This window comes from Diabrotica virgifera, chromosome 9, assembly GCF_917563875.1.
Source record: "Diabrotica virgifera virgifera chromosome 9, PGI_DIABVI_V3a".
Lineage (NCBI taxonomy): Eukaryota > Metazoa > Arthropoda > Insecta > Coleoptera > Chrysomelidae > Diabrotica > Diabrotica virgifera.
Window position 1 is genome coordinate 224,826,979 of NC_065451.1, and position 23,291 is coordinate 224,850,269.

Sequence of the window (23,291 nt, forward strand, 5' to 3'; positions counted from 1 at the left end):
ATAGGAAAAGTAAGATGCTTTTTGTAACGTTTGAATCTTCTTTATAAGAAGATTTTTCACAAATTTCGAAATATATAGGTAGGTATCAACTGTATTTTTTCTAACAATTTTTTAAGAATACGTATTCCATACTAATTATTATTAAAGAAATTCATGTTGTTATCTTTTAGATCATTGTGTATTCCTATCGTTTATTTATTTGCATTTTTTTAAATTTACATTTTGCGCGATAGTTTAAAAAGAATTCCTTTCTTGATTTGCATCATAAAATATTATTTTTTCTTTTTGTTTACAAACCATGTGAATAGATAATCAACCAGCTATTTATACAAAAATTGTGAAACATCGAAAGATCTTATTGAATTTAAAATTCAAAGCAGATAACTGTGAACGTACACTGAGTAAAAACAAAACGATAAAATTTACATCACATCGGTGATAGTGCAAGCTATCTAAAGTAGAAATTAATGTCTTTTGCAGCCATCTATGCAACAACAGGCTACGATGTAAGTGCCTATGGAATGAGGAAATGAGTTTTTTCAACTGCTTACTTGCGCGAACTAAAAAAGTCAAGGTGGCAGCATATATTTAGGAAAAAACACAAATAAGCGCTACTTCTGTCTATACTTGTAACGATATAAATAGATAGTCGAGACAATGGAGTACTAAAAAGCACCAAACCTATCAATTTTCAACAGCAGGATGATCGCTATGCAACTTGAAAATAAAAATCGGAGGGATTAAATTCGGTGTACTAGGCGGCTATAGAACTAGACTACCCCTGCCAATCCAACGATGAGGAAATTGCTGATGTAGATAGTTCCGTGTCATAGCATCTTGCATGAGCCACATATCTCTTCTTTGATTATGTGACAATTCTCCTAGATCACTATCTCCAAATATACCGCACCATACATTAGGTAATCTTAAGTTCATGTTGAAAATGTGATTCTCAAAAGAGATGGCGATTTTCAATATTCTAACTGTGGCTGTTTCTCCACATAAAATTTAGATCGTATCGGTGACAGTGCAAGCTATCTATAGTAGAAATTAATGTCTTTTACAGCCATGTATGCAACAACAGGCTACGATGTAAGTGCCTATGGAATGAAGAAATGAGTTTTTACAACTGATAACCTGCGAGAACTAAAAAAGTCAAGGTGGCAACATATGCTTCGAAAAAGAAACACAAATAAGCGCTACTTCTGTCTAGTCCTGTCGCCAGGGGGGTACAACGGCCTCCTTAATTCAGATGGACTTACTTAAGTTTTTTTTTATGTATTTTGACCCGTAGAACACGAATTTTTTGAGTAACAGTTGATCCGGATGTCGATAAGATTGTTATAAACAAAGAACTTGACGAATTACATAACAGCGATTTTTCGCAAAACAAAACATTTTTTTTTGTATTTTTTGGGTGATTCTCAGCAAAAAATGATCCTACAAGTTTTTTGACCACAAGATGTGGTCAACAATTGGAAGTACAAAATTTAAAGTTGTTGGTGTTCTGGTTCTGGACACGGAAAGTAATTAAGGAAACCCTTTACCATTAAAACAGTAATTCGCTCTTTTTCATTAAAAACCATCTTTATTATGCTTTTAAAAAGATATAAAAAACTGTCAGCTTTAGTTAATAATACAATTTATTTTCCAAAACTTTTCAATAAACGTCAAGTTTTATGAATTGATACCAAAATCACAGCATCCTATTGTGACATGATTTTTTCACCCGACTGTTTTCAGCTCCTGGCCTTTTTATTATAATTTAACAGACCCTTTTTGGTTGCTGAATTTGGTTTATGTGTTTGTGAATGCATTTAAAAGGGGGATCTTTTTAACAGGCACACGCCTCGATATTTCTTTTTCATTCTAGAAGTTTTATTGATTTATTATGTAAATATTGTTTCTCGATTTTTCAGTACTATTCTTTTACTTGTATTACGTAAACATATAATTTCTTTCCGGAATATTCGCGAAATATTATGTTTCTATAAAAAGGAAACAAAATTGTATATTTGGTCAGTTGTGAATTTGAAACCGTCGGTGTACTTTGATACGTAACGGGCGCGGTATAATTTTTGAATTTGTAATTAAATAAATTAGTAGATTTGGTGTAATAAATAAATTATATATCGTAGTTTGTAAAATAAAAGATATAAATTCAGTGTTTTTCATTTGTTTAGAAGTAAGTTCTTAAAAATAAATAAAGTCAACTAAAACTAAACATTAGTGCCTAGAAGATCATAGAAAAGTCAGTTTTGTAACACTATATTTGCTGAATTAGTTGAAAACGATTTGGCACTGAGAAGTTTTATTTATTTAAGATCTTCTCTCTCTCTCTCTCCTATTCCACTACAGCCCAAGTCGAGCACTGGCCTCTCCCAAGTCTCCCAGCATCCGCCTTCAAGTATCTCTGTCCCTGGGTATTCTCCTTCAGTTATCCGCCCTCAATATCTCTATAGCACCGGTTCTCACTTCGTCTATCGACCTCTTGCTTGGTCTTCCTACTTGCCGACGCCGACGTCCCACCATAGTTCCGCTAAGCGTTCTACTAGGTTATCTGTCGTTATCCATTCTTATAAGGTGACCCGTCCAGCGCAATTTTTGTATTTTTGCATAATTTGCTATACAGGGTGTTTCATTGGGAAAGTAACATACGTTAACTGCAGAAAGAGGACACTTAGGCGGTCTCAAAAATACCATACTTAATGGGTCTTACTCCATTAATAACAAAGATACTGAGTGTTTTATCTATTTTGCCATTTTCTTAATTGGTTCATAACTTTTTAACCACACTGTATATTTATTTTATATTTGGCACACAAATATCGTTTAAGGTGTACAATAAATGAAATTATTTACAATTGTAAAAAATCCAGATCCGGATTAAAAAAAATTTGAAAAATATTCCAACCCAAAAACAACACCCTGTACATTAAATTTTTTTAAAATGGATTTTTCAGTTGAAAAGAGGATGAAAAACTAAATTTAGTGGTATACTTTGAATTTTTGGCAAAATGATTTTTCTGGTCAAATTTTGAATTTAAATTCTGAAATTATGTGAATTTCGAGAGCTCTAAGTAGAAAAAAATTGAAATACAGCTTACAACTTGTCAACCGCACTGTATATTCATTTTATATTTAACACGCGAATATTCTTTTAGGTATCCACTCAATTAATTTATTTACAAATAAAAAAAATCCAGGTCCGGATTAAAAAATATTGTATAAATGTTCCTACCCAAAAAAAACACCCTGTATATTAAATTTTTTTAAAATGGATTTTGCACTTGAAAAGAGGCTGAAAAACTAAATTTAATGGTATACTTTGAATTTTAGGCAAAATAATTTTTCTGGTAAAATTTTGAATTTGAATTCTGAAATTATGTGAATTGCGAAGCTCAAAGTAAAAAAAATTAAAATATGATTTAATTTTAATTAATACCATTATTTAATCTAAATTGGTAAAATATTAACATTTTGACACATAACAATAATTTTTGATGGTGGTAATTTTGAATAAGTACTTTAGTTTTGAATAGTTATGCTGCACATTTTCTCTGTTTTGTTATAATTTTAAGCTACTTTGTTGATTAAAGTGATGCATTCTTTATTGACTCTTTATTATTTATTCATTATTTAAAGATGAATTCGCCATAAACTGTTTGTCACAGATAATAAAAAACACTGAAATGTTTTAACATTTTACCAATTTAGATTAAATAATGGTATTAATTAAAATTAAGTCGCATTTTAATTTTTTCTACTTAGAACTCTCGCAATTGACATAATTTCAGAATTCAAATTCAAAATTTTATCAGAAAAATCATTTTGCCGAAAATTCAAAGTATTCCACTAAATTTAGTTTTTCATCATCTTTTCAAATGCAAAATCCATTTTAAAAAAATTTAATATACAGGGTGTTTTTTTGGGTCGGAACATTTTTACAATATTTTTTAATCCAGACCTGGATTTTTTATAATTGTAAATAAAATAATTGATTGGACACCTAAAAGAATATTCGCGTGTTAAATATAAAATAAATATACAGTGCGGTTAACAAGTTGTAAGTTGTATTTATTTTTTTTTCTACTTAGAGCTCTCGCAATTCGCATAAGTACATAATTTCAGAATTCAAATTCAAAATTTGACCAGAAAAATCATTTTGCCGAAAATTCAACGTATACCACTAAATTTAGTTTTTCATCCTCTTTTAACTAAAAAATTGGATATACAGGGTGTTTTTTGGGATCGGAACATTTTTAAAATATTTTTTAATCCAGACCTGGATTTTTTTATAATTGTAAATAAAATAATTGATTGGACACCTAAAAGAATATTCGCGTGTTAAATATAAAATAAATATACAGTGTGGTTAACAAGTTGTAAGTTGTATTTAATTTTTTTTTCTACTTAGAGCTCTCGCAATTCACATAATTCAGAATTCAAATTCAAAATTTGACCAGAAAAATCATTTTGCCGAAAATTCAAAGTATACCACTAAATTTAGTTTTTTATCCTCTTTTCAACTAAAAAATCCATTTTAAAAAAAATTAATGTACAGGGTGTTGTTTTTGGGTCGGAACATTTTTCTAATACTTTTTAATCCGGGCCTGGATTTTTTACATTTGTAAATAAATTAATTTATTGTACACCTTAAAGGATATTTACGTGCCAAATATAAAATAAATATACGGTGTGGTTAAAAAGTTATGAACCAAATAAAAAAATGGCAAAATAGATAAAACACCCAGTATCTCTGTTATTAATGGAGTAAGACCCATTATATTAAAACTCACATTATGGGACTCACATTAAATGAAGAAAAGACGAAAATATTAAGACTAGGGAAACCAGCAATAAAAGGAAAAACCAAAATAGGAAATTCAGAGTTTGAAGATGTAGAACATTTCAAATACCTAGGAGTGACAATAAGCAAAACGGGTGAAAGAATACCAGAAATAAAAGAAAAAATATTGGCAGCGAATAAAGCTTATTTTGCAAATAAAACACTACTTAAAAGCAAAATACTGTCTATTAAAACCAAGATGAGAATGTATAACACCATAATTAGACCAATATTATTATACGCAGCAGAAACAATGACGATGACTAAAAAAGATGAAGAAAACTTAAGAATAGTGGAGAGAAAGATCATGAGAACCATACTGGGACCAATCAGAACAGAGCAAAATGAATATCGAAGCCGAACAAATGCAGAGATTAAGAAAGTACTAAAAGAAGATATCGTGACCAAAATAAAGCAATGCAGAGTTAGATGGTTAGGTCACATCTGGCGGGCAGGAGATGAAGCAGTGACATATGGTATGATAGAATGGAATCCAGGAGGAAGAAAGAAAAGAGGAAGACCAAGATCAAAGTGGTTGCAAGAAGTTGAAGAAGACTTAAAAAACGCAGGAGTCAGAGAATGGCGGGGAAAAACTAGAGATAGGAAAAAATGGAGAGAAATCGTTAAGAAGATAACATAAGCAAAAGGGACTGATCCTCCCTAAGAAATAGGATCTAGAAAGCTTACGCGACTTAGCCCCATATCGGGGTGTACAGTCACTATATATATAAGACCCATTAAGTATGGTATTTTTGAGACCGCCTAAGTGTCCTCTTTCTACAGTTAACGTATTTTACTTTCTCAATTAAACACGCTGTAGAGTAGAGGCTTCTTTGTTATTAATTTATGACATTCGTGACTAGATAAAATTCGTGGCTAGATAAGAAATTAATGAATTTAAATACAGATCAGCGGTATAATTTTACTATACTATGAACCATGACCACTCTAAAACTTAATGGTATAAACTCATCAATTTCTTTGTTAATTTAGCCGACCCGTATAGCAGGAACTTCATTACAGTATATTATGGGGTACTGTTATTTCCTGCTAATTCTATTCTCTGTGTTAAATAGCGAGTGCGAAAAGGTGGGTCTGTAACAAGCGGCCATTTAGCTGCAAGCATACGAAACACATTCACATTAGTTAGATAACAGTATTTTGTTATTTAATGTAATAGACTATATCCGGTTATGGTGAAACTTAAAATATACAAAGAAATTAATTAGAACATGTAATTTTATTAGAAAAAACATAAGTATAGTGCTGTCAAGTAATATACATGATACGATTATTTTTCTCCTTTAAGTGCTCTCTCCTCTATGGATGTTGGCTACTACAGTTGCAAAGCTTTTCTGTCTTCAACTGTTCTTATTAGCTGTTCAAAATTTTGGCCTGTCTATTGTCGGATGTTTCTTAGCCACGATATTCCACTCCTTCCTAGAAGCAGGCCCGCCGAGAGGGGGGTACAGCCAGTACATTTTACCGGGGCCCGGCGATGTAAGGGGCCCAGCGTCGACCAGACCAAAGACATAATTTTTCTTGTTTTTTTTTGCTCCTCACTTTATGTGCCTAATGAGTTTAGTTATGTATTTAATATTGTCATATATTATATAATAAGCAACTTAACCAAAATATTTAAGGCAGCAATTAAAATTCATTCGCTATTTATTTTATGAACATTCTGAGATGAAGATAACGACAATATAAAGAGAAACAATTGATATATTGCGCGAGTTTATAAAGAAGACGATAGAGGAGAATATTTGTGAATCTCAACTTTCCCCAATAGATTTACTTAATAAAATTAAACATTCCCAAATTGGAATCATTATTTCCTAACGTCGTTATAGCGTCAAGAATATTTTGCACATTACCTGTGGAAGTCGCAAAAGGGAAAAATATCCTTTAGTTTTAGTCCAGGGCGCATCTGTTTTGAGATGGACGTTGAGAGGTGACTCAAATTTTTTTGCAGAATATCTTGAAAATAGCTCAAATAATAATATTTGAGTTATCCTCCCACTCAAAATGGTCCGGAACATTGTTTAAATAATCAAAATGTCAAATATGAAGGAAAAATTCGATTTTTGTATTGGTTTTTTGATTATAACTTTAAAACTATTCATTTCTGAGAAAAGTTGCACTGACATAAAAGTTGCGTAATTAAATTTCCTACAATATAGGATTGGTTAACTAATTTAAAAATTGTGTCCCATGTTGAAAAATAGCAATAATTTCAAAAAAAAAACAGTATTTGCATTTTACGTTTTTCAACCATTTATGCTACACTTAGGACCTTCTAGTCCTGTCGCCAGGGGGGGTACAACGGCCTTCCTAATTCAGATGGACTTACCCAAGTTTTTTTTATGTATTTTGGCCCGTAGAACACGAATTTTTTGGGTAACAGTTGATCCGGATGTCGATAAGATTGTTATAAACAAAGAAGTTGAGGAATTACATAACAGCGATTTCTCGCAAAACAAAACAATTTTTTGTATTTTTTGGATCATTCTAACCAAAAAATGTTCCTACAAGTTTTTTCGTAGGATGCACAGTTTTCGAGATAAACGCGGTTGAACTTTCAAAAAATCGAAAAATTGCAATTTTTGAACCCGAATAACCTTTGAATAAAAAATAAAATAGCAATTCTGCTTACCGCCTTTAAAAGTTTAAGTCAAATTTTATCCGTTTTGAATATTTGCATTGCTAAAAATTTATTTTTTGATTGTTAAAAAAAGCTATAAACACGGTGTTTCCCGTGCCTAATACATGCGTTTTAATGCATGCTACGTAGAAATAGCCCCGCTTGCACTTTTACCTCCTCTACCTACTCATTCGATTTTAAATGAGAAATCATTGAAAACATCACTCAAGCACTAGGTGTTTATAGCTTTGTTTTAACAATAAAATAATAAATTTTTAGCAATACAAATAATTAAAACCGATATAATTTGACTTGAACTTTCAAATGCGGTAAGCAGAATTGCTATTTTATTTTTTAATCAAAAGTTATTCGGGTTCAAAAATTGCAATTTTTCGATTTTTTGAAAGTTCAACCGCGTTTATCTCGAAAACTATGCATCCTACGAAAAAATTTGTAGGAACATTTTTTGGTTAGAATGGTCCAAAAAATACAAAAAAATATTTTCTTTTGCAAGAAATCGCTGTTATGTGATTCCTCAACTTCTTGGTTTATAACAATCTTATCGACATCCGGATCAACTGTTACTGTTGAAAAAATTCGTGTTCTACAAGTCAACATACATAAAAAAAACTTGGGTAAATCCATCTGAATACAGGAGGCCGTTGTACCCCCCCTGGCGACAGGACTATTCATATTTTACTCAGAAAAACTTTATGATATAGTAAAACAACACTGTGAATTTCATTAAGATCGGTTTAATAGATTTTGCAAAATAAATTTTGCAATCCAGCTTTCGCAAAAAAAATCATTTTTTTAAAATGTTGCAGGACTGAAAATAAAGCAGATAGCAAGTTGATTATTTTTGCTTACAGAAGTGTACTGTACCTTTCATTTGCAATTTGCAAAATTAAAATCGATTAATTAACACGGCGTCAGGAAATTTTTTAAATAAACATTAATTTTTGGTGCTACGTGCAGGACAGCGGTGTTCGATTCACACAAGTTGATTTCCACCAAAATTTCTTCCAATCTTTATCGAATATATTATTTTCTTACTCTATATTTTGTTGTATTTTAATATTTAAATACCACAAAAATCAAACTAATTTTATTATTGCTTGTGAAATATTGTTTAAACAATTGCATATGTTTAAAAATAAAAAACTTTTATTCTCTAAGTTAAAATATGTGAAAAAAGAAAGTTTTTGCTAAAAAAAGTGTTATTTCAAAGGACAGAGTATGTGATTTTATTTTGCAATAAACAAATTTATTTATTTATATCGAAATGTACTAAAAATTAAAACTATCAATCATTATCAAAGGTCATTGGAATGCCCAATCAGAGCAAACGCGTAGCACCCAAAATTAATGTTTATTTAAAAAAATTCCTGACGCCGTGGTAGTTAACCGATTTTAATTTTGCAAATTACAAATGAGAGGTACGGTATTCTTCTAAATGTAAAAAAATTCAACTTGCTGTCTACTTTATTTTCAGTCTTGCAACATTTTGAAAAAATTAATTTATTTTGCGAAAACTGTATTGTAAAATTTATTTTGCAAAATCTATTAAACCGATGTTAATGAAATTTACAGTACATATTGTTTTATTATATCATAAAGTTTTTCTTGGTGAAATACGAAGGTCCTAAGTGTAGCATAAATGGTTGAAAAACGTAAAATACGAATACTTGTTTTTTATGGTTTTTTCGCAATTATTGCTATTTTGCAAAAAGGGTGACAACTTTTAAAATTTTTAGCTAATCCTATATTGTAGGAAATTTAATTACGCAACTTTTATGTCGATGCAATTTTTCTCGGAAATGAATACTTTTAAAGATATAATCAAAAGGCGAAGAAAAAAAAAATCGAATTTTCCTTCATTTATTGACATTTTGATTATTTAAACAATGTTCCGGACCTTTTTGAGTGGGAGTATAACTCAAATATTATTATAATAAGTTATTTTCAAGCAATTTCACCTCTCAACATCCAAATGTACTAATATTTTTACAGATGCGCCCTGGTCTAGGTAGAGAATGAAGATTTCTTGTTTGTAGCAGACTTAAACTTAGAGGCACAGTTTGGAGGACACTGTTTTCCTCAGAGGAATGTAAAAGAACGAAGTGCTGCCTCACCATTTATATATCTACAAAGTAAAAGAAACATGGAAGTTTGTGTCTATTTTCACTTTTATTTATCTCAGAAACGTCAATTTTCTACACCCATTTGTAGAAATCCGGAAGAAAACTCCAAGCATTCTTAGAACATTAATACGGATGTTCATGTCTCGTAAAAGCTATGACGATGACGCGTCTTGAAAAACCCACAAAATGAGATCGAAGGTGTCCTTATTTAAAGTGGATTCTACTCTTCAATAAACATAAGAACAATGTTATTTTATTGAAGCAATGTAGATACTTTCTATCACACCACATCACATGGTATAGTGCAGGAGAATTGCGGTGAAATGTTCTCGACCTCGCAGAATAGACCAATCGGAAACTATCTATAGTGAACGACTACCTTTACTCTGACTATTGATTTTTCTTGGCGCTTGTGAAGGTCAAGGTTACAAAAATAGTATCATCGCATTAGTCAATATTTGACATTAATATGCAACATTCTAATTATAATAGAACAGAGAATTCTCATGAGACCAAAAATGTTTTTCTCTTGTTTTCTGCTAAAACTTTTTGAAAATCAAGCAGTGTCTAACAGGTAAAACTAAATAAAACGACAATCGTCCGTTTTCCGCACCGATTTTTATTGCTTTTGATCCATTTTGGGACCTTATTTTATGCTCTGGATTGAGCTATCTGTTCTCCCTATTTGTCAGCATGTACTGTTGCTGCTGCCTTTCTATCTAATGTTTTCTTAACGTATGTTACAGGTATTTCGGAATTATGCTATTGCTATTCTTTGTTTTTTATATATAAAAGTTAAAGGTCAAATGCCTTTGAATGATTACGAGCCCCTTCCCATTTCAGTTGGCCCACCTTTGGAATTTGCAGTTTATGACGATTACCATAAACAAGTGATAATCAACATATTTTTATAAGTTTCCATATTAATTATTTATTATTGCATTTTTTACTAATATTTATTGAAAACAGTATCCTTATATTATGTTTTTTTTATTTATTTCAAACAATAATAAAAAAATCGCTAAATCGTGGCTTTTGATTCAGTTACATTAACATACATTGATTTTTTCATAATTATCTTAAAATCAGAGTTATGCTATGGAAAATGATATCAAAACAATTGTCAATTAATGTCAAATAGATTTTGTGATAGTATAAAGCCTATTGCCGTTTGTCGGGATAGAGTCATCGATGGGAATGAGTGAAGGTAAAGGTTTGGATGAGAACATTTGTTCAATCATCAATACATTTTTTAATTCTCGAAAATCAATTCGAAAATCGCGAATATGTTTCAGTTGTCATAGTATAGTGTAAGAAATATAGTTAGGAGATACAAAACCTCAGGTTTTGTCATCACAAAACCTATAAATGTAGGAAAAAGTAAAATAAGCGAAGCAGATAGAAGGGATTAAGACGCATTATAGTGAAAAACCGACGTGCAACTTATCTAGATTTAAGTAGTTTTTGGGGTAAACTGGTTGTAACACACGTTTCTAGATCGACATGTCACTGAGAGATCCACAAATTAAGATTTTCTACTTACAAAGTGATTGATAAGTTAAAAAAATCAATACGAATTTTTTGTGAAAATTTTAATTTTATCTCAGACTAACGAAAATCCAGTCTTAACATTACAACGCAAGAAAATAAGTTAAAATGGTCAAAAGAACATTGAGGTTGGAAAAATTCACTAAGGGGTACAACACAATGGAGTGATGAATCCAGATTTGAAGTTTGCGTTGAAGTCGAGTTGGATACAGTAGGAGTCGAGTTATACGCAGGAAAAGTAAAGCTTTTCAGCTTAATGTTTTAACAGAAAAGTCAAATTTCCTACGTTTTTCATGGTCTGGGGCAGCATGGCATCGAATAGTTTGGAAAAATTGTATTTTATCAATGGAATTTTAAATACGGGCAAATATTATTTGAAGGTTTTAAATCATTTCTTACCGATTGTGGAACAAAGTCGTTTCAATAAGTTTAAATTAGCGAAAGATTTTGTCTTCCAACGAGATGGCGTAGGTTGCCATACCTCAAAAAAGAGTTTAAACTGGATTGGTGACCACGGTATACTACTTCTGGAATACGTTTCTAACATTGAGGAAACAACTTGCTAGATCTGTGAAAGAATTGAAGCAAAACTTGCAAAAAATATGGGATCCATTTACACCAGAGTGTTGTCAGAACTTTATAAAAACTATGCCTCGAAGAATTTTGAATCTAATTAAAAATAAAAAAGATGTCACTTGTTTTAAACTTCCACATTTGTTTTGTTAAAATTAGATATTTTTTGCGTTTTTTTTTAATTTGTTATTATTCTGTTTAATTAACCGTTCTTATTAATTTAAAACATATTTTGTATACTTCTGGAAATTCAAAAATTATTGATGAATTAAAACTTTCAAAGTTTAGGTATGCTGGACTTTTGTTTTTGTTGTATAAAATTGGATTTTCTTTTAAATCTACATTGGGCCAACTGATATGGGAAGGGGCTCGTAGTCGATTTTCTATAAATCCAGTGCACCCCGTATATGAATCTGTGGGTAAAAATTTCGATTCTCTCCAGCTTCTTTCTGTTAGAATCTTTCTTGGAGTTCCAGACTGGTATTGTTTCTGGATACTTATATCGTATTGATGTAGGCTTTGTACATTTGGAGATGTTTTATATATATCCTCCTCCTCCTCTATCTTTTCTCTTTCGTCATGGCGTCACTGGCGTTATGTAATTTTACTATTTCTGTCCAATTATCTCGCTCCTGTGAGTGTTGTTTTGCTTCGGAGAATGACTAACCAGTCATGTCTTTCATTTGGTCCGGCCATGGTACTGAAGGTTTTCCTCTGGATCTTTTGCTCGCTCGCTACGTGGCCTTCAACTGTTATACGTTCAACGCCTTCTCTTCTTGTAGTTATATGTCCAAAATATCTGAGTATATTTTGGTTGATAGTTGTGGTGCGTGTAGTTTTTATGTTAAGTTCTTCTAGTAATGAATTATGGAATATTACGCGTGGATCTAACTGATTATGCAGGGAAAGATTCAAGATAAAAAAGTATAGAAAGAGGTAGAATATCATGGCCGCGCAACCTGAGAGAATGGTAAGGATATATATCAAATGAAAAGACAAAATACATGATAGTGAAAGAAACAAACAAAGAAAAAGAAGACTTTTCACATTGGAGATAATACAGGCATGCTCAAAAGAGTTTCAGAATTTAGGTACTTACCTGGGAGTAAAATTAGAAGAACAGGGAAATGAGAAAGGGAAGATAAAGGCAAAAATAACAAAAGGAAACAAAAAGTATGGAGCATTGCAATGCAATCATTAATGAAATTCAAATATTATGTCTTAAGGAAAACAAAAATTATAATCTACAAAACAGTTATTAGTCCTACATCTACAGCTACATAAGCATGCAAAGCATGGGTGCTAAAAAAAATCACAAATAGATGGGAGAGAAAAATACAAAGAGCAATATATGAGGTGTGAAAATATATCGTCAATGGAAAAGAAAACATTATAAAGAACTTGAAGAACTATATGACCAACCAAAAACAACGGCGGTAATTAAAGCATATATAGAGAATAGGACACATTGAAAGAATAGTCAAAGAAAGAATGCCGAAAATGGTACTATCACGATCACGAAAGGCGATACAAAAACGAAGAAAAGGTAGACTAAAAAATAAATGGAAGGGCAGCGTATATGAAAACTTAACAAAAAGTAATATTGAAAATTGGAAAGAAAAAGCATCATTGGACAGAAATAAATGGAAGGAAGTGGCGCAGAAATGTATGGAAAGACTGTAAGAAACATTAAATGTATTTTTAGTCCAGGGCGCATCTGTTTTGAGATGGACGTTGAGAGGTGAGACATATTTTTTTGCAGAATGCTTGAAATTAACTCATATAATAATAACTGAGTTATCCTCCCACTCAAAAAGGTCCGGAACATTGTTTAAATAATCAAAATGTCCAAAAATGAAGAAAAAATTCGATTTTTTTCTTTGTTTTTTGATTATAATTTTAAAATTACCTATTCACTTCCGAGAAAAGTTGCACTGACATAAAAGTTGTGTAATTAAATTTCCTACAATATAGCAAATTCCTACAATTGCAAAAAAAACATAAAAAAACAAGTATTCGCATTTTACGTTTTTCAACAATTCATGCTACACTTAGGACCTTCATATTTTATCCAGAAAAACTTCATGATATAACAAAAGAATACTGTAAATTTCATTAAAAACGGTTCAATAAATTTTGCAATCAAGCTTTCGCAAAAAAAATTAATTTTTTCAAAATGTTGCAGGACTGTAGTTGGATTTTTTTTACATATACATACATTTATAAGAATACCGTACCTTTCATTTGCAATATGTAAAATTAAAATCAATTTATTACCACGGCGTCAGCATTTTTTTTAAATAAACAATAATTTTTGGTGCTACGCTCAAGTTGATTTCCACCAAAATTTCTTCCAATATTTATCTAATATATTATTTTCTTAATCTATATTTTGTTGTATTTTAATATTTTAATTCCACAAAAATCAAACTAATTTGATTATTGTTTGTGAAAAATTGTTTAAACAATGGTATATGTTTAAAAATAATGAACTTTATTTATATAAGTTAAAATATATGAACAAAGAAAGTTTTTGCTAAAAAAATTGTTATTTCAAATAACATAGTATGTGTTTTTATTTTGCAATAAACAAATTGATTTATTTATATGGAAATGTACTAAAAATGAAAATTTATCAATCATTATCAAAGGTCATTGGAATGCTCAATCAGAGCAAACGTATCCGCTGTCCTGCGCGTATCACCAAAAATTAATGTTTATTTAAAAAAAAATCCTGACGCCGTGGTAGTTACCCGATTTTAATTCTGAAAATTGCAAATTAAAGGTACAGTATTCTTCTATATGTAAAAAAATCAACTTGCTGTCTGCTTTATTTTCAATCCTGTAACATTTTGAAAAAATGAATTTTTTTTGCGAATGTTGGATTGCAAAATTTTTTTTGCAGAATCTATTAAACCGATCTTAATGAAATTTACAGCATTGTTTTAATATATCATAAAGTTTTTTAGGATGAAATATAAAGGTCCTAAATGTAGCATAAAAGGTTTAAAAAGATTAAAAACGTAAAATGCGAATACTTGTTTTTTATGGTTTTTTCGCAATCATTGCCATTTTGCAACAAGGGTGACGATTTTTAAAATTATTGACTAATCCTATATTGTACAGAATTTAATTACGCAACTTTTATGTCAGTGCAACTTTTCTCGGAAATAAATACTTTTAAAGTTATATTCGAAAACAAAGAAAAAAATCGAATTTTTCCTTCATATTTTGACATTTTGATTATTTAAACAATATTCCGGACCTTTTTGAGTGGGAGGATAACTTAAATATGAGTTATTTTCAAGCAATTTCTGCAAAAAAAATACCTCTCAACATCCAAATGTACTATATTTACAGATGCGCCCTGGTCTATTTATATTAATAAATGTAAAAAGTATCCACCTACCTAATTGCAATGAAAAATTGAACTTTTCAGCCCTAGGCCTTCAAGGTTTGTTGATCTTTATAAATAATATACAATAATATTATTTGCCTGATGCCCTTCTAAATCCTGCAATGGTTTTTGATGGCAATTTGTTAACATAAAATGCATTAAACCTACTTGTTATACATCCAAAAATTGATCAAAACAGAAAAAATTAGGTTACAACTTATCGTGCCAGCATAAAAAACAGTTAGACCATTATTCGCTCAGAATAAATTAATCATGCAATATTCAAAGCCCAGAAAAAGTCAGCATTTTTATCAATTTAATCCTCGTTCGCTACAAATTTACAGTTAGTCGTACCTGAAGTAGAACTCGCAAAAAGTAGGCCCTGCAAATGAAATATAAAAAATACAAATCACTTACCTACTTTTGAAATAAACGTTAAAAAGATGTCTTGAAATCCAGTAGAAGTGTCTGCGCTGCCACTTTCAGAAATCTGACAGGTCCACTAACTAACGAACATTTGAGTTTCGAAACGGTGACGTCCGCGTGTGTTGTCTGTTGATAGAAAGTTCACCGGAATCGATCCAAACGCGCTGAAGTCGAGACTCGGACTGAAGTCTTCGCGGGTACTTCGCTATTGGCGCGACATTATTTGATTGTGGGTCAAGCTGCCCCCCCGAACGCCATCAATTTCTCCAAAAGAATTGTCGAGGTTAGTCGAGAAAGAAAAAGGGGTTCGCTGCACTTTACACCAAACATCTTTACAATGTTTTGTTCTTACTAAGAGCAATAAGAGGTTAACTACCTTTATTTTATGGTATCACACTATCTTCTACTATCATCTGTAAAAAAAAATACCTAGTAACTAGCGAAATAATCAGTAACTAGAATAGGTGTCATCAACTCAAAGAAGCGATAGACCAGGGCGCATCTGTAAAAATATTAGTACATTTGGACGTTGAGAGGTGACTCAAATTTTTTTGCAGAAATTGCTTGAAAATAAATCAAATAATAATATTTGAGTTATCCTCCCACTCAAAAAGGTCCGGAACATTGTTTAAATAATCAAAATGTCAAAAAATTAAGGAAAAATTAGATTTTTTCTTTGTTTTTTGATTATAACTTAAAAAGTATTCATTTCCGAGAAAAGTTGTACTAACATAAAAGTTGCGTAATTAAATTTTCTATAATATAGAATTGTTTAGTTAAAAAATAGTCACCCTTGTTGCAAAATAGCAATAATTGCGAAAAAACTATACAAAAACAAGTATTCGCATTTTACGTTTTTCAACCATTTATGCTACACTTAGGACCTTCATATTTCACCTAGAAGAACTTTATGATACAGTAAAACAATACTGCAAATTTCATTAAGATCGGTTTAATAGATTTTGCAAAATAAATTTTGCAATCCAGCTTTCGCAAAAAAAATTCATTTTTTCAAAATGTTACAGAACTGTCAATAAAGCAGATAATAAGTTGAAATTTTTTTGCGTATAGAAGTGGACTGTACCTTTCATTTGCAATTTGCAAAATTATAATTGATTAACTACCACGTCGTCAGGAATTTTTTTAAATAAACATTAATTATTGGTGCTACGCGCAGGACAGCGGATAGTTTGCTCTGATTGGGCATTCAAATGACCTTTGATAATGATTGAACATTTTAATTTTTATTACATTTCGATATAAATAAATAAATTTGTTTATTGCAAAATAAAAACACATACACTATCCTTTGAAATAACTTTTTTTAGCAAAAACTTTCTTTGTTCATATATTTTAACTTAGAGAATAAAAGTTTATTATTTTTAAACATATGCAATCGTTTAAACAATATTTCACAAACAATAATAAAATTAGTTTGATTTTTGTGGAATTAAAATATTAAAATACAACAAAATATAGAGTAAGAAAATAATATATTAGATAAAGATTGGAAGAAATTTTGGTGGAAATCAATTTGTGTGAATCAAACACCGCTGTCCTGCGCGTAGCACCAAAAATTAATGTTTATTTAAAAAATTTCCTGACGCTGTGGTAATTAATCGATTTTAATTTTGCAAATTTGAAATGAAAGATACAGTACACTTCTATAAGCAATTAAAATTCAACTTGCTATCTGCTTTATTTTCAGTCCTGTAACATTTAAAAAAATAGTTTTTTTTTGCCAAAGCTGGATTGCAAAATTTATTTTGCAAAATCTATTAAACCGATCTTAATGAAATTTACAGTGTTGTTTTCCTATATCATAAAGTTTTTCTTGGTAAAATATAAAGGTCCAAGTGTAGCATAAATGGTTGATAAACGTAAAATGCGAATACTTGTTTTTGTATGTTTTTTTTTTCGCAATTATTGCTATTTTGCAACAAGGGTGAGTATTTTTTAAATTATTAACCAATTCTATATTGTAGCAAATTTAATTACCCAACTTTTATGTTGGCACAACTTTTCTCAGAAATGAATAGTTTAAAAGTTATAATCAAAAAACCAATAAAAAAATCGAATTTTTCCTTCATATTTTGACATTTTGATTATTTAAACAATGTTCCGGATCATTTTGAGTGGGAGGATAACTCAAATATTATTATTTGAGTTAATTTCAAGCAATTTCTGCAAAAAAATTTGAGTCACCTCTCAACGTCCATCTCAAAACAGATGCGACCTGGACTACGAAGGAATTGTGACGATAAGAAAAATGTGCAGAAATAGAAAGATTAGAAACACAACATAACAGCTTTAACTACGGGAAAATTAAAGAAACAGCTGGCATATACAAAAAAATAGGTATTGGAAACGTCTTCCTCTTCTTCTTTCTTCTTGTATGTAGGCTTTAAAGCCTGTTTCTTCTTCAATATTAGCCTCCTAAATTGTTTAAGTTATCGCACCATCTTTTTCTTGGTCTGCCAATACTTCTTCGTCCATTTGGTGACTTATCTCGTGCTATTCATACTATCCTATCCTCTGCCATTCTACTAATGTGTTCGTTCCACTCCTGTTTCCGTTTTGTCACCCATCCATTTATGTCTTCTACATTGCATGATCTTATCTTTTCGCTTCTCTCCCTATCCAACAGACTTTTCCCTGATATTCGTCGGAGTATTTTCATCTCTGTTGTTCCTAGTAGTCGTCTCGTTTTAGATGTGTCAGGTCTTGTCTCCGCCGTGTATGTCAATATAGGTCTAATTGCTGCTTTATAGATTCTTGCTTTTGTGTCTTGCCTTAGGTGTTTGTTCTTCCAGATTGTGTCATTAACTCGCCGCTTTACTTGCTTTTAACCTTTGTTGTCGTACTTCCTCTTCAACATCTCCGTAACTGGTTATATCTCTATTCTCAGATATCTAAACCTTGCTTCCTGCTTTATTATTTTCCCATCAATTTCGATTTTAGATCGTAGTGGGTATTTAGATGTTGTCATACATTTGGTTTTTTCTGCTGATATTATCATATTATATTTCTTGGCTGTTGTATTGAAGATGTGTGTTAATTTTCCTTTCCTTTTCTGTTTCCTGCGTTAGTTTTCCTTTTATCTTTGCCTGTATTCGATTATGAAAGTAGATGTTTTCGATGGTTTGTATAATATTGATTGGTATGTTTCTTCTATACAGTAGGGGAGAGTTGGACAAAACGGGATGCCATTCTTGTTTATTTTTATTACGAAAAAAATGTTAAAGAAATTATCATATTATTATTTTTTACAGGTATAACATTTATTGAAGCACACAAAAAACATATTTTTAGCTATTTTTAATGACTGGAAAATAGTAAAAAAAATATTTATTAAACTCCTGCATATCCCGTTTTAGCATACCACGGTTGGATAAAACGGGATAGGTTCACAATATTTAATTTTTTGCATAAAATTATCTAAAAAGTATATTTAAGAAGATATAAGACTGCAAAGCAAAATTTACCTTTGAAAAGACAATATCTTCAGTAGTCAGAAACTTAAAAATAGGCCTTTTTTATGTTTTATTGCAAAATAGGAAATAAGACCTTTTATTTAGGACTAGGTACGTATATCAGAACAAAAGTCACATAAAAATATGTTGTTCTTTTCCGCAGCAGGAGAACACGCTTTATCGCTATTTAAAAAATTAATAGGCCAGCAAATAAATAGGTGGATAAAACGGGACATAAAAACGGTATCCCATTTTATCCAACTTATAAGTGTCTCGTTTTGTCCAACTCAGACATTTTTCAAAACAAAAATGGCTCCTGCCTAAACGTGAAAGTAAAATTAGATAGACTACACATGAGAATATTCGTTAATGAGTGCTAAATTAAATGCAATAGTCACCGGAATTACTCGTATATGTTTAGATATGTAGGCAATATAATGTTGAAAACAACGCACTTAAAAGTACAAAGTACCAAAAAAAATTGAGTCAAACAATTCTAAACACAACAACTTTTCATCAAATAATTGCATCGAGATAAACCGATCTGAGAATGTTAAAATGACGGCTGAGAACAAGTTTTCGTCGTTGTACGATTGATAGCAGCACAATAGTTGGGTCTCTAGGCTATGTATCCCGTTTTATCTAACTCTCCCCTAAATGTAAGACATCTTCGACTTGGATGCGATTAAAAGCCTTTGTCAGGTTTACAAAACATAGATATTATCATGCTGGTTTATTTATATTTATATCATGGCTCTGGGTCACAGTTTCCTGGCGCATTCACGAATCGCATGCAAAAAAAAAGAATGTGTGTGTACTTTGTACGCACTTAAGAAGATATTCTTCTATTATATAATAGGTAATTTAAACGAAGTAAATATACTTAAAAGGTTATTTGTACTTATTTTATTTAAAAATCAAACTAACTTTCTTATCTACCACTTTCAAAAAAGAAGAATATCTTCAATTATTATATAATAATATACTTACAATCATAAAATCTATAAAAAAAAATAATAACTTGCTTGGGGCTTGAACCCACTTCACGTCTACCGTGCCGTACGAAAGTTGACGGTATTTCAAACTGCACCAAATTCGCGTATACGTCATGTGGGAATATACACAAACTAAACGTTTACACCATAAATTTATATGAATTTAATAAAATTATTAGTTTGATTTTTGTCGAAATAAAATACAACAAAATATAGAGTAAGAAAACGATATATGAGATGAAGATTTGTAGAAAGTTTGTTCGTAATCAGATTATGTAAATTAAAGCATTGCCTAGTAATAGGTAACTACATTAAATTTGTTTACATTTTCCAAATAGATAGGTATTGAAACTATTAGGTATTTCCAACTGAAACATTTAGAATTACGTACGTGCGGCTTTTCAAAACTATTTAAAATGTTACTATAATTATAAATTTGATTTTATTTCTGTCCACACATCAATAAAAACTAATATTATACAATATTTTTGTTTACCGATAACCTCCATATTGAACAATTATTGACAGATCATTTCAAAATTTCAACACCCAATCAGAGCCCGTATAACTATTAATACCATACTGTCAGTGTGCGCATGCGCGCGGATCAATCAAATTTTACCCTCAATCGATTCGCCGCTAAAGAAGAATATCTTCAAAAAGAATGTGTGTGTACTTTGTACGCACGTAAGAAGATATTCTTCTATTATATAATAGGTAATTTAAACGAAGTAAATATACTTAACAGGTTTATTTGTATTTTATTTAAAAATTAAACTAACTTTCTTATCTACCACTTTCAAAAAAATTTTATTAAAAAAACCAAAAATAAAAAAAAATGAATCGCCCAGGATTCGAAACCGCGTCCTTCCAATCTCGGAGCTAACGCCCTACCAACTACTCCAGCGAGGTCCTGGTAACTGACATCTAAGTTTCGGATATAATTACATAACACGGCGACACATAGTGGAAAAATGTTATGCCTACATATTTTATTATTTTACTACAGAGAAACACAAATCCAAAAACACAAGAATTATAATAAATAATAATACATTTACTAAAAACACTAATATATTCTTTTAATGACTTATTTGCACGGTTACAGATACATACATACCCAGGGCCGTGCCGTGCTATGATGCGGTGAGGCAGTCGCATCAGGCGGCGTCACAAGTGGGGCGGCATAATCAGTAAAATCAAAATACAAATTGAAATTGAACCATTCAATAATTAAAAATATATATAGGGTCAAGTGTCAACGGAAAGTGTAAATACTATATAAATACGTACAACGCTTATCTTTTTCTATAAGTTCTTTGTTATTCCAACATTGAGGTATACGATTTATAAATTTATGTTTTTACAGCAATATTTTGTCTAAGCGAAAAAATGAAAAGTTACAGACAATTACTGCAAATGCAATTGCAGAAAACTTGATATAAGTTGATTACGAAATCTGTGGATGAGCTCTTAACAGTGGAAGATAAATTGAAAATAAATTTTTCATCTATATTTTAGACGAACTAAAAAATTTAGAACTCATTTCAATATAGTCCTCACTAGCTGCTACTTTAGAGTAGGTACACCCATCTGATTGACGAGTTTGCCAAAATTAAAGTCAGAAGGGTAAAATTGTAATTTTTGAAAATGTTGTTTAAGGGGATGGGTACGTATTTTCGGCTGCAATACTATTCAAATTGGGATTCATTTTTTTCGAATCCTGAGAAAACTAATACCTATTTTTGAAAAATTTAAACGCAGAATGAAAGATTACGTTATTGCCGAGGGCCGAAAGTCCCTGAAAACTTCTACAATGTTTATTTTAATAAGTTACAGGGGTGAAAAACTAAGAGAAAATGTAGTGTGATTTTTAATTTCAAATATCTCATTCCAAAGAAACTTTTTATTTATACTAAGGGACTTTCGGCCCTCGATAATAATTTAGTCTTTCATTCTGCGTCTAAATTTTTTAAAAACATTTATTAGTTTTTTCAGGATTCGAAAAATATGGACACCATTACATCATGCATGTCCGTGGTGATATTTTCCAAACCGAACATTCGCTATCTTTGTCATACAACGCACTGAGTCAAATTAGAATATGGTGACAAGACAGTGACAGCTTTAAATATTTTAAATATTTGACATCGCATCAGGAATATTTTGAGTTGTTGATTAAATAATATTGATAATGTATTTGATAAATAATTGATTTAAGACGTAAACTTAATAAAAAGTCATTTATTGTTAATTATTTATGAAAGAACCAAGCAGAGAATACATCAGGATTATATTCTGTGATCTAAGTATTTTGTTGTTAAAGATGTTCAAAATAATTGTAAGCGTTCCATAGTAACAATATATTATTAATAAATCACTTTAACACTTTTCCTCTTTTCTCGATTGAGTATTAGTTTTTGTTGTACATATAAATTATTACAATCACTGAATACATAGTTAGTGAAAAAATTATCACAATTATGAATTAATAACTTGCAATTATACAAATAACAGTTATCCAAGAACAATCAAAAGCCACCTCTTTAAAGTTAATGATGACATTGTCCAGTAGAATGACATTCTAGTAATGTTTACACAGGGCCGTCTTAAGCATACACGGCGCCGGGGTGCACGACTCATCTTTGCGCCCCCTTTTTTCAGAAGATTATATAGGTTATAGGTACGCTAAAACTAAAACTAATTATCTTTGCTTTCTTTATTTATATATTAAAAAAACATGGTTTCATTATTCAAAAAATACCAATCTTATAACACTATACTATATCAAAGTCAACATTTCTAGCTTTTAAGTTGGCAAAAGTTTTTATTAGCTCGGTAACTATTTTTACTTGCTTTTCTTCGCTATTAAAGCCAGGTTTGTTAATCTGTCTTATTCCATTGTTGAGCGATCATTTTTGATCAATAATTTAAGTATAGAAAAGACCTTTTTCCTTCAGTTATTTTTGATGTCTCGAATTTCCTAAACCTGTTGTCCGATTTAAGTAATTTTTCTATATATTATAGCATTATTCTTTAACAATATCGCAGTAATAATATTGTTGCTAGACAGGTAAATTGTCATTGTATACCGGGTGTACCAATCAAACTGTGATTTTTTCTCAAAGTTCTCGTAACCCTGTGAAATATTCTAGCATCTATAAAATACTGAAATTAGAACCCAATTACAGCCTCAGATTTTCTTAACATTGTTTTTTAATTCATTCGCTTATGTTGGATAA

General features: G+C 30.7%; 1 protein-coding gene across 6 annotated transcripts in view; it reads right to left on the minus strand.

Moving 5' to 3' along the window:
* LOC126890887 (sphingomyelin phosphodiesterase) overlaps positions 1-15,864 on the minus strand; it is a 115,596-nt gene extending 99,732 nt beyond the window's left edge. For 3 of the 6 annotated variants that reach the window (XM_050660035.1, XM_050660038.1, XM_050660040.1), the window contains exon 1: positions 15,573-15,774. The gene's annotated coding sequence lies outside the window, so the exon portion shown is untranslated. Of the gene's footprint in view, positions 1-15,572 lie in introns of all 6 variants that reach the window. The other 3 variants (XM_050660036.1, XM_050660042.1, XM_050660041.1) reach the window with 2 other exon arrangements.
* Between the last annotated feature and the right edge of the window lie 7,427 nt (positions 15,865-23,291).